The following is an 11434-nucleotide window of genomic DNA, read 5'->3' as shown; positions in this document are numbered from 1 at the left end:
CCCCCGGCCCCCGGCTGGCGGCCCAACCCCGCGCCCGCAAGGGAGGTCCCCCCGGGGGGATTTTTTTCACCCCTCTTTTATTTTTAGGCTGCTGTAGAAATTAACGGCCCACGTGAAATTCCTGACATCGAGGAGCCCAAAAGGCCGCGGGGCGTCCTTTTTAAGGACTAAAAGGCCCTCCGGCCTCGTAGCTTCTCCCCGCCAGTGGGACGAGGAGGGGGCTTCCTGAGGTAACAACAGGAAAATGAGGCGGTTTCCTCTTCTAAAAAGAAAACAATGAGGTTTCCCCACCCTAAAAAGAAAACCTTCCGTACATCTACCACCGATTTCTTCAAACCCTTGACCCGCAGTGCTACCAGCAAGCTCCGAGCCCCCCTCATTTTGCAATAAAAACCAAGAGTTGCGGTTTTTTCTTTTTTTTTTTTTTGTCTCCCCCCTTAAAAGACAGTTATGCCGAATAACAATCACAGGTTGCTCCATCCCGCCACCAACACTGAAGGCCAGAGCTCAGCGGGCACTACCTGGACAAGACGATGGCACGCGTGCTGCCCACCTCTAAACACTGCAAAGCTCTCCGTAAACTTTAATTAACGGGCACGTATCCCCGTGACACACCATCATCATCATCATCATCACCTTCTCCAGTTTGTGCGCCAGTCAGGGTGAAACAGCCGTGCCTCCGGTTTCTTTTTAACGACCAGAGCACGTCACTGGTTTCTTTCAGTGCAGATGTTCTGCCACAGCTGGTGCCACTATTTTGAGGACACATTTCTGGCTTCACAACCAATTGCGCCAAATTTGCATATTTTAATTTCACCACGTTACTTATAAAAAGAAATAATAATTAAAAAAAGAAATCTTTGTACAAAATGTCGTGTAGTTACAAAACATTTCCATTCTCAACTTCCATATTCCTTAGCGCGTCTTACAAGCGCCACTTTCCGAAATGGTTGAAGGGAATATTGCTGAAATGTTGCAGATGGGGGTAAATCTGTACGATAGATCAATAAGCAGCCCAGTTTTAATTAAAACAGCCGACTGCTCCACTAGTCACTTATTACAGTCTCTTTTATGGTCTTTGAAAACCTTTAAATCTCTTCTATTGCAGTCCTCTGGCATATATAATTTTCTTTCCAACTTGGCCAAATTCAGTTGGAAAATGCAGATAACAAGTTCTTTTTGAAAACTGATACATTTTAATGTAAATATTTTATTGTGCAATATGAATACATGAGTAACAGGACATTCTGAGTTAAGCTTTTCCCTTTTCTTAAAGAAAGGGGGTATTTTTTCTTTCTCCCCAGGCCAAAATGCACAAGCTCTTTACAAATCTTTGGACAGGGACTTTCATTCGAGGCTGAATTTATATAGCATTTAAAGTGCTATAAAGTGCTATATATTTATGCATAAAGCATAAATTAATACACTTTTAATACTTAATATTTGCATAGTGCTTGGCGAGTATTGATTAACGTTCACAACCCCTCTGTGAGCTAACGCATTTAAAGGATGGCGAAAAAGCTGCAAAAAAAGAAAAAGGGCTTGTTTCATTTGGGGTATGCGAAGACTTGCTTTTTGGGGCACAGCAGAAACAGAAGTACTGGGATGCAGGTTGCCGAATACCCCTTGCAATCAAGTCGCAAACGTCTCAGTACAGAGGCGTGCAAAGCATGAGGGCCCCTCATGAGAGTCTGAATTTCCACGGCCACGTGGTGCCCGTCTCAGAGGTCAGAGCAGCAGTACAACCAGAACACGCCTCGTCCTCTGCCTCAACGTATTCAGACGTAATAGTTTACGGTAGGACAGCGGCTGTTAACACAAAAGAAAGCAGCATCCCCATACGCAGGCATGACATACCAAACAGATACTCGATGCACTTTGGAGTATTTTTACTGAGACAGCCTTGATTACAACAGTGTTATCCTCGTTTTTCCGAAAAGCAATTTCAATCTGGTGACTTTTGGGGAAGTCTCACAGATCAGCACGAGGTACGACCTCAGCTTCATGCTCACCTCCAGTAACATAGCCTGCTCCTAGCGCTACGCTGCAGACACCAGCGTGTAAGAGCTGAAGTCCTGCCGTGAGGCTGCAACACAGCGTATTCCGCTTCAAAAAGCAAGACCATCGGTGCTCAGTTCACTACCTAAAAAACAAGCAACAAATTCAAATTTGAATTCATTGAGAATAACTGATCCCCCTTCATACAGAGATCAGTCCTCCCCAGGAAAAAAAAAGTCCCCAGCTAAAAAAGTTCTAAGCCACCAGATCTCGTTCTTTCCTTGGTGGTCATCAAGAGCTCCGTATGCAGCTGAATTCATACGACAGCTGGGTGGCAGGGAGATTGAGACAGCCTCCAGCAAAATGCAAATGCAATTCCAGCAGTTGAAAAAACCCAAACGCCTTCAGCAGGGAAAAGCTTTGGAAGCGGTTGCTTTCAGATAAATACGAGTCAACATAGGAACGGCAGGTTACGCTACTGCAGGTATGTTGACACTCGCAATGGCCACGGTTAATTCAGCGTGTAGATATATTCCAGATGAGAACTGGTAGTTATCTGTTGCCTGTGACAACAGTACCACTTTGAATAAATGCTGCAAGGCTGCGGCATTCCCTAGAACACCTTTCCTGTTGTTAACCCTGTTAGGTAGGTGGCAGCTTTCATTTCCTTCCAAGAATCCCATTTTATATGCTTGGTTCCAGGGCTTTTAGTGCCCTTTTCCCAGCACATCTGTGCTAACGAAGCACCGAGAATCTCATCCTCGCCTTCGGCTGCTACTGTTTATTCCGTAAGAAGTGTTTCAAGTGAACATCTCTGCCCATTATCACTTGCAAGACCACAACTGCGTAAACGGAAAGAACGTATTTATGATTGCAAAAACGTGCCCCGAAAGGGCAATGTTAAACTCTTGATAAAAAGGGCAAACAGAAGTCAGCGAGGAATGTGTCCGGTGCTCCCATTAAAGTCACTGGGAGCAGCAACTTCAGCAGACTGATGTGCCGAGATCCTGCCAGTACCTGGAGAATGAGTTCACAGAAGTCAGAAAGCCTTTGAATATTCTCACCATTCTCTTAAACTCCACAAATTAAAGCATAAAATTGATCTAGCCTGTGAATGGTAACGTTATGCAGCTCTTTTAATTAAAAAACTTGATTGAAGATTTAAATGGCGGATCATATCATTCGTACTAGCTCTATGTGACAGATACGTGCAAGTTAGAAGTTGCAGAGGTAGAGCTGAGTCAGCCTTGGTTTTAGGAGGTGGAATGCAAACTGAATTTAGAAAATGACTACAGCATGTGGGGGGCTTGAGTAAAGAGAACTCCTTATTCTGGCACAATTCAGCAACATAAGAAATACTGAACAGTGCTTCTAGAAAAAAAATATACCACCCAACTTGCATGAATGATACACAGTTAACTGCCACAACTCATCACGAGCCATACTGCGCTTAGGGCAAGACCTCTATGCGTTAACAAGGCTGTAAGAGGAGCATAAAGCAATGCAAAACTTTTATTAGCCAACTAAAACTCGATCCAGCATCCAGCTATATGAGTGCCTTTGGGAAATAAGACTTCTCCAAACCCCATAAATAACATCAGAAAGTTGCCAACCTGCTCTGGAATTGGACATCTGTATTTGGCTGCAAAACTTCTTTGTGGAAGTCCAGGGTTCCTGCAGTTTCACAACTCAGCGTTCCATCTGTAACTCAAAAGGACAACACGTTGCAGACAAGGTATAGGAAGTCCAGCAGCAACGAGATGAAGGAAACCGCTGAAGAAACTGGGCTTAAGATAAGGTATACACAGAGGATAAAGATGTTCCATAGAAAAAGGGTAAGAGAAAAGATGCAGAGACCTTCTAGGCCTTGAAAGATAGTGCAAGGCAGACAGGAGTTTAAAAAAAGAAAGGTGATATCTATGGGAATCCAATGAAGTTTAGGAAAGTGAAAGGACGGAGAATAAGAACAGATTCCTCGCAAGTGGAGTCGTACCTTAAAAACAGGGAAAAAAAGGAGTAATTGCAGGCGTGAGGAAAACCAGCACAGGAATCTGTGAAAAGGAAGTGACACAGTAAATAGTGGTGAACAACGAGCCTTTCTGTTTCTACTCAAAGACATCTTTAAAAGGGCTCGGCAGGGAAGGGAAGAAGAGTCTACCCTTTACCGTATCCATGAATCCTTAACTCTTGATGGCCATTTTCCTACTGCTCTGTTCTGTGCCTGAAACAGTGCCATTAATCTGGCTTGCATATAACAACTTCATGCAGGTATTCTGAGATTTTTCGGGGGGGGGGGAGATTTAAACAGCAGTTTGTGCTACGTTAACCTCAACCAGCAAGATCCTGGCCTACGGCGTGTAACAGACTGTTAAGGAACCTATCGCAACATTAATACTCACTCTACCGTAACTGCAAACTTCAAAATAACCCCTTCTTTTAGGTTGAGAAATATTACCGCTTTGCTGAAGCACATCAGCACAGAAAAGGTGGCAATGCATTGGAAAATGAAAAATGCATCAATTGAGGACGCTTAAGGCTAGCACGACGAGAGCGTGGCTGCTAAAGGAAGCCACTGCTCCTTCAGTACTCCGCATAGGAATCTTGGCACCCGGAAAGCGTGCTGAGTCTATGATCTCCTCTCATTTTCTAGATGGAGGGCAAAACCAACGATCACGGTGTATTTAACTGGACAATTTGTTTGCCTGAGGAGGAAGACTACCCAAGACAAATGCAGTCTCTGAAAGACACAAGCAATCCTTTTTGGAATAGATTTGCACATCTGTAGGATTCAATATCCAGGAAAGGAAATTACCTCTAATATATAATTCAATAGAGTAATGAGCCCACACTCAGATTTAGGATCCCGAATGCAAAAATAGAAGAGAGCCTAACCACCTTTTCAGCTAACCGTCAGTTTTCAGAATACACAAACTGGGTATTTATGCTGCTCGTTTTCTCTCTGCAGGTGGATGCGAGGTTTTGGGCGCTGGCTGGATCTCAAGGCAGAATAATGCCCGATGCTTCTTCAAAGAGCTGTAGCAAACGCTTAACCTGACACATGGAACTCAAAAGGCAGGGGGTCTAGAGGTCTACAAATAAAGGCACAGTCAAGACACTGGGGCGAGAGAGGAAGGAGAGGCTGCATCTCAGAAAATATTTAGTAAACTCTCACCCTGTTGCATCGTAGTATCTTCCTACAACGGGCTGAAGGCGTCCTGTCATCTTTACCTCTTCTAGTCCACCTGTGAAGACCAAAGTGTCATTTAGTCTCTGAAGATGGCAGGATCGGTCGTTCATACATCAAGGCAACCAAACCATTCCAACTCACATCAGCTGAGCGGTGCAGTTTCTGGTAGAGAAGCCATATGAGAGCTTAAAGAGAAAAAACCCACAACTAAAAAAATCCACCAACAACCGAGCATATTTTCCACAGATATTGGCTCATTATGATGCTGCGATTTCTCCTGTTGTCCTTGGACAACGTTTCTTTCCTCTCCCCTCGTCTGCTTGCCGGTCTCACTCAGACAGTCTCATTTCAACGGTGTGAAAGGTTGTTCATTTTATAGAGGTCTTTCATGAGAGATGAAAATTCAAATATGTTATAATTAGCTTCAGTTCCGCATATGTCAGTATTATTGCAGCTTTTATATTAGATCTGAATATGTCCCACAAATGTGTGTGTCAAATATTACAGTAGAATGATTAATGATATCACACATAATGGAAGGATTAAGCATTGATGCAGGAGAGTTGCTCGAGAGGAACAACTTCAACTTCTTTCCACTCATAATTTATTTTTGTCCTGTAAAAGAAACCTGAAATTGAAAATAAAAATGGCTTGTATTACTGGCAAGCAAAAGAAGAGATCTGATTCATGATTGAATTCTTCATTCAGTATTCATTGGTGGATTAAAAGCCAAATCATCTCAACAAATGGCACAGCAGTGAACAACATCGAATATAAAAACCTCAGGACTTGTCCTGCTGAATAAACGTAGAATCATTTCCAGCAGCTTTGAAGATAAGTGCAATTCAACAACAAAAAATCTACCCCTCCCTCCACAATCAGCTCTGATTCAGTGCCTGTTACATCAGGCATCACGGAATTACCTGTGCAAACAAGCTCTTTTATGGCACACTGAAGTTGCCTTTTATTTCCCTCCCATCACTTGTTTGTGCAGTTGCTCCGTTTGCAAGCAACAGGGTGTGTTAGGAAGTAACTTATGACACAGCAACAGACAATAAGGGATTTTAAGATGTCTAGGAGACATGTCACATCTGATACAGCAAAGCTTTATTACTGGGAACTGTTGTTTTCCATCAGCTGCATGGTACTTTTAAGTGCTTATTTTTCTGGTGCACTTAAGAGCAAAAGAACTCCCCCAAAAATCCCCTCCTTACTCACTTTAATTTGATAGCAGCACAGACAGCTGCAGTTTGCATCATTCTTTTTAAACAAACATTAAGGTACATTTCCTGTTGCAATTATCATTAGAAGCCTCATGGCTCCCAAGCACCCAGTCATTCTTCTTATGTCAACACAGGAATATTTATTTTAGTTTCTTGAAACGCGCACCCCGGAGACGAGGCGCAGTCGGGCACAAGGTATCACAGCGAAGAGCAGGACCTGCAGCTTCGCCCTCCGGTGCCTGCCACCAGACCACGCTTTGGGAAGGAGCTGAAGGGTCTTGCGCTGATTAACAGCCTGGCCTTCAACTGAGAGTTAGGGGGAAAATCAGTGGGATTTTGGGATTCCCAGGCACAGGAATTCATATTTGCAGACCTCGCTCTACAGCGCCTTTTTTTTTTTTTTAAAATGCGCCAAATACAGACAGTGCTCTCTAGTGCTATTTATCAACCCATTTAAAAGAAGTAACTTCCTATTCTGCACTGGGTTTTTTATAATTATATTTATATAATTTATAATTATATAATCGCACAGTTCTTTGGAGGGCCACAAGAAAATGAGAAGTAGCAGTACTTTCGCAGCTTTCAAGCTCCTGAAGCAGCAAGAAGTTAGAATATAGGTTCTCTTGGTGATAAGAAATAAATGCATTTGAAGTCTGTTTCAGTTCAATAAAGGCAGACGGCAAGACACAGCTGAAAGGAACTGGGACATCTGAGTAGAAGATGAATCCCAATGTCTCCAAGGGAAGGAGTGGACCGCCCACAACTTCCACCCGCAAACCCATGGCCGGAGGGGGAGAACAGCCCCCTCGACTCCTCTCCTGAATCACATTTGCTCAGAACATGAGTCAGCCCCCGAGAGATCTTTGTTTTAACAAAACCCATGCCGCTTCTCCTGTAACGTTCCGATTTCCCATGTCTTGCAAAGGGCTGAATTAAAAGTTGCCCTTTTTATTTTACAACTTTCTTCACTATGATTTTCCCTCGCGCAGGGGAAGAGAGAGTAGCCTGTGCTCTAGCTGTCCCGGTTTGCCAGAGGTTGAAAGTCCTTCCCCCCGCAAGAATAAAGGCATTTTGCCCCACAATAACGAACACACCAGTTGGCAGGAGAGCTTCGCACCGATACCAGCATATTCTGCATTTTAGGAAGCAAACTACAAAGCTTCTTCCAAATCTAGGTTTTCCTGCCTTGTCTCAGTCATTTGGTTGACTCCCTAAGGTCTCTACCGAGATGTAGCTCATTGGCTAAGTTATATAAAAGGAGTCTTAAGTAGAGCACTCTATTGAGGTTTGAATTTTCCCTTTAAAATGCAAATGGCTGGTATTTAATTCCCTTTTGGGATTTAAGAGCTGAATTTAAAATGGGAAATGATGATACAAAAATATACTTCAGAAAGCATTGCAGTATGAGTAATGAAACGTTCGCCACATGAATACAGATTCTTCTGGTCAGCCAGCCATCTTCATTTATCTGCATTTTAATAGTTTCACTCAAAACTGCTTTTGGCTAAATTTTTCCTCAATGTATTACCTGCAGTCTCAGTGGACTACAATGAGGGCAAAATTTGACCACGTTTTCTATTTTTTAAAAATCTCATATATCAGAACATTTAAATATATCAATATTCTATCAGATATTATAACTATCTCCCTCTTTTCTGTTAAAGTCTAATGAGACCTTTGCCATACTTCCTGAAAATATAGCTGGATGACAGACCTGTTTGCCAGCTCCTTCGTTGACTGGAAAGGCTGAAAAGCTATCCAAAAAAGTGTCTACTTAGCAAAGATTTTAAACCAATATTTACTTCGCAATTTCAAAAGGAACGTCTTCCATCTCACTTTCTTTTTCATAATTACCAGTTCACTTCTAAGGGGAAAAAGTAGTCATTTATAATTATGTCCTTAGATCAATGTATGCTTAAACACATGTATATGCATGTGCACACACAGACACACCCCTGCAACCTTACACGGACCTGGAGGATGCGAAGTGCTCTAACCGGCATTTAAAATTCAGAGTGCCCCACTCCTTGTGTGATCAGGCCTTAAGTAGCTCAGCTGGATTCCTTGTATTTGTTCTGTCTTCTGGAAAATATACCTTTACATAACCCTTCAAGAGAACTCGTTTCTATGCACATGGACACCGGCACAAACACATACACCAGTTTTAATAAACCTTATACCAGCAAAGGATGGAACTGTGTCATCACAATATGAAACCCACAGATCACATGTCTAAAAGGGAACTGCAGACTTTCTAGCCTATGTTTAGAAGGGCCTAACCCTGTGATCTAGTTGAAGAAGTTACTTGTATTTGGATACGCTTGCTTTCGTGCGTGGGTGCAGAGACGGAGCACGGGCAGTGGTGTGCAATAGGAGCAGACCCCAGCCAATGCTACCTGCTGATGCAGCATCGACTGCAGCAGCCCAGCGCGGGCACAGGGGTCGATCCCTTGGTAGGGTCAGCAATTAAATACCGACACCATCTCAAAACCTGAAAAACAACAAATTACACAAGTCTTATTTCAAGTTTTTCCTCCGTCTGTACCAGAAGAGAGAGAGAATAGATCAAATATTCAAACTTTTCCTTTTTGCCCTTCTTTTGTTTCCATGTTTTTCTGCAAATTGCATACTGTCCAAGTTCTCTGGGCTCTGTTCTCTCTTTTTCGTTACAGCCTGACTTTAATCAAACCCTTGATCTAAAAGTCCCCAAACAACCAACAAAGAATGTATTTCAGTACGTTAAATTTGAGAAGTCACAATAAGGGCTGTGGTATAATACTGTGATATCACTCACAAAGGACTATTACTTCATTGTGAATGAAAACAGCATCTGGCACGGGGCAGGAAATAATTTACCAAAAAAGCAGCCCAGAAGTACAGCAATGAAAAATAAGAATCAAATGAGTTTACAGCTACTGAAGTTGTTCTCTTCTTTAAAGGTTCTTGCACTGTGAGAATGTTTCTTTAAAGTAAGGGAAGGCAAAATACTGCACACGTTAAGTATTTTTTCCGCCTTCGACTCAAATGCTTGCCAATAGCTCTTCAACAATTGCACGATTCACTATTGAGTATTTCATCGTGAAAGAAGCCTGCATTCTGTACGGTAGAGGGCTCTTTCATTCATTTTTATTTTGTATTTATGCTATCAACCAACATGTCAGCTGTTAAAGAAAACCTGGTGAAAGACTATGAAAGGAGATAAATCCCCAGCAGGTGTTACAGAAGTACTGAATTGTCTTTTAGACTTAATTACACCTTTAATGTGTTTTTGCTGTGTTGCAGTCGCTCTGTATTAAATGAAATAGTATTTTGTAAAATATTTTTTTCTACAGTTTCTGCAACCACTATAAGGGAAAGTGACTGGGTCAACATAAAACTAGGTAAGGGCCAAACTTGGGAAGGAAAAAAGGCAAACAGGCATCACCAGCAGGTTTCCTAGAAGTTCTGCAGGGAATCGGTGAGGAGAGGGCAGAGAAGGGGAGCCAGGCTCTGGAATTCATTACGAAGATTAACACAGAAGGAGAAGTCTCATTACAACCTTTTGCATTTGAGGAGGACCACAAGGATGTGAAGTGGCTCATTCAACTTATTAGGGTATTCCTGAACAGAACAGAACTCACTCGGGAGATCAATTCAGCCTTATCAGACTGATCTGAGAAGTTTAAAATGACCTAGTCATCTTAGGTGTATTCCTCTCCTTTGCCTTCCTAAATACTTCAGCAACTAAAATAGTAACTTTCAAGACAATCTTGCCATGGCAGCAAAGACATTTCAGTGTAAAAATTGGCTACTGATTGGATGGGCCTTCAGCTGGCAAGTCTCTTGATCAAAATGACTCCAAATTTACTTTAAGAAATGCCCTTGCTATTACTGTGGTCCTCTATTATTTAGGCAAATTCACTAAGCAGCAAGTTTCAGAGCATTTTGAGAGTCTGGGGTCGAATTCTGGGATCCTTTGATAAAACGCACGGCCCAGATCCTACCTGAGCTCCCACTGTAGTGCATTAGCTTTAAAGACAGTCTTCCCGAGCAAATGGATTTGAGAGCACTGGGAAGCATCAATTCTACTCTGACAGCAAAACTCTTGAAGCTAATCTCCAGAAAAGCCCCTGCAAAATTAAGGCAGAGCAAACCTAACATGACGCAGAACACACAGGCACTCTCAGCTGGAACTGCAGCACATATTTTATTGTGAACTGCAGCCTCATGCTCAGGCAAGCAAATCCTGAATTTTTCCACTGTATGCAGGCTGAGGTTACAAGAGTTCAAAGCAACAGTCGAACAATTCTGTAACAACAGAGAAATACTAAGTACTGTCATAACTGTGCTTGAAAGAATACTCTCACCTTACCATGTAAATCCTCTGCTTTGAAGAAGACACCTCTGTTTTGGGTGGAGCTGGCCAGGTGCCTGGGCACACCTGGAATATATAACATTTGGGTGCACCTGAGTAACATCACATGAGCTTTGACAACAAGGAGTATTTCCTGCAAGGGGGGGGGAAACAAAAAGAAAAAAATGAGATTGGCTCAAAATAATTGGGTTATGTTCTGTTCGCTGAAAGATTTTGGGGAAGCAGATTGACACGTTATTTCTTCGTAGCCTTACAGTATCTGCGTCCTTCCTCCGGTGTCATTTCTCTGAAGCACAGTGGAGGATCTGCCAGAATTCCCCGCTCTGGGCAGCTCTGCACTCTTCCTCTGTGCAGCGAGTTTTCATGTTTTTCCTGTCTGGCTGGCAGCAGGATTTTTTCATTTATAGCCATCTGCACCAGGGCAGAGGCTGCAGCTTCAATCTTAATGGCTGTCTCAGATGATACCATTTTCTTTTTGTCAGCTTTAGAGATAAGGCAGCATTGAACTCCCTGACAAATCTTGGCACTTGCTATACATTTACTCCATTTGATACCTACTGTTCTCCCAAAATATTTGTTTTCAAAGGCCTTCAGGTATCAGTCTATAGAGTGGGTGGAATATACTTAACTTCCAAACTCAGTTTAGTTTCAAAACATCCCCTCCTTTAAACT

The 11434-nt window shown here is 42.5% G+C and overlaps 1 long non-coding RNA gene across 3 annotated transcripts; it reads right to left on the bottom strand.

The window, feature by feature from the left end:
* Positions 1-1874: 1874 nt before the first annotated feature.
* On the bottom strand, positions 1875-10844 carry LOC103893747. Of its 3 annotated transcripts, none has more exons than XR_657276.1 (4): positions 10760-10844; positions 5171-5240; positions 3612-3699; positions 1875-2143 (listed from the first exon to the last, which is right to left on the bottom strand). It is a non-coding gene; the product is annotated as an uncharacterized LOC103893747 (long non-coding RNA). The 3 variants fall into 3 exon arrangements; XR_657275.1 differs by having other exon boundaries at positions 10755-10837; XR_657274.1 differs by lacking the exon at positions 10760-10844 and adding an exon at positions 5327-5677.
* Between the last annotated feature and the right edge of the window lie 590 nt (positions 10845-11434).

The sequence above is a fragment of the Aptenodytes forsteri genome, unplaced genomic scaffold, assembly GCF_000699145.1.
Source record: "Aptenodytes forsteri isolate BGI_AS27 unplaced genomic scaffold, ASM69914v1 Scaffold126, whole genome shotgun sequence".
NCBI classification, from domain to species: Eukaryota; Metazoa; Chordata; class Aves; order Sphenisciformes; family Spheniscidae; genus Aptenodytes; species Aptenodytes forsteri.
This window is presented reverse-complemented; position numbering and strand designations above follow the sequence as displayed.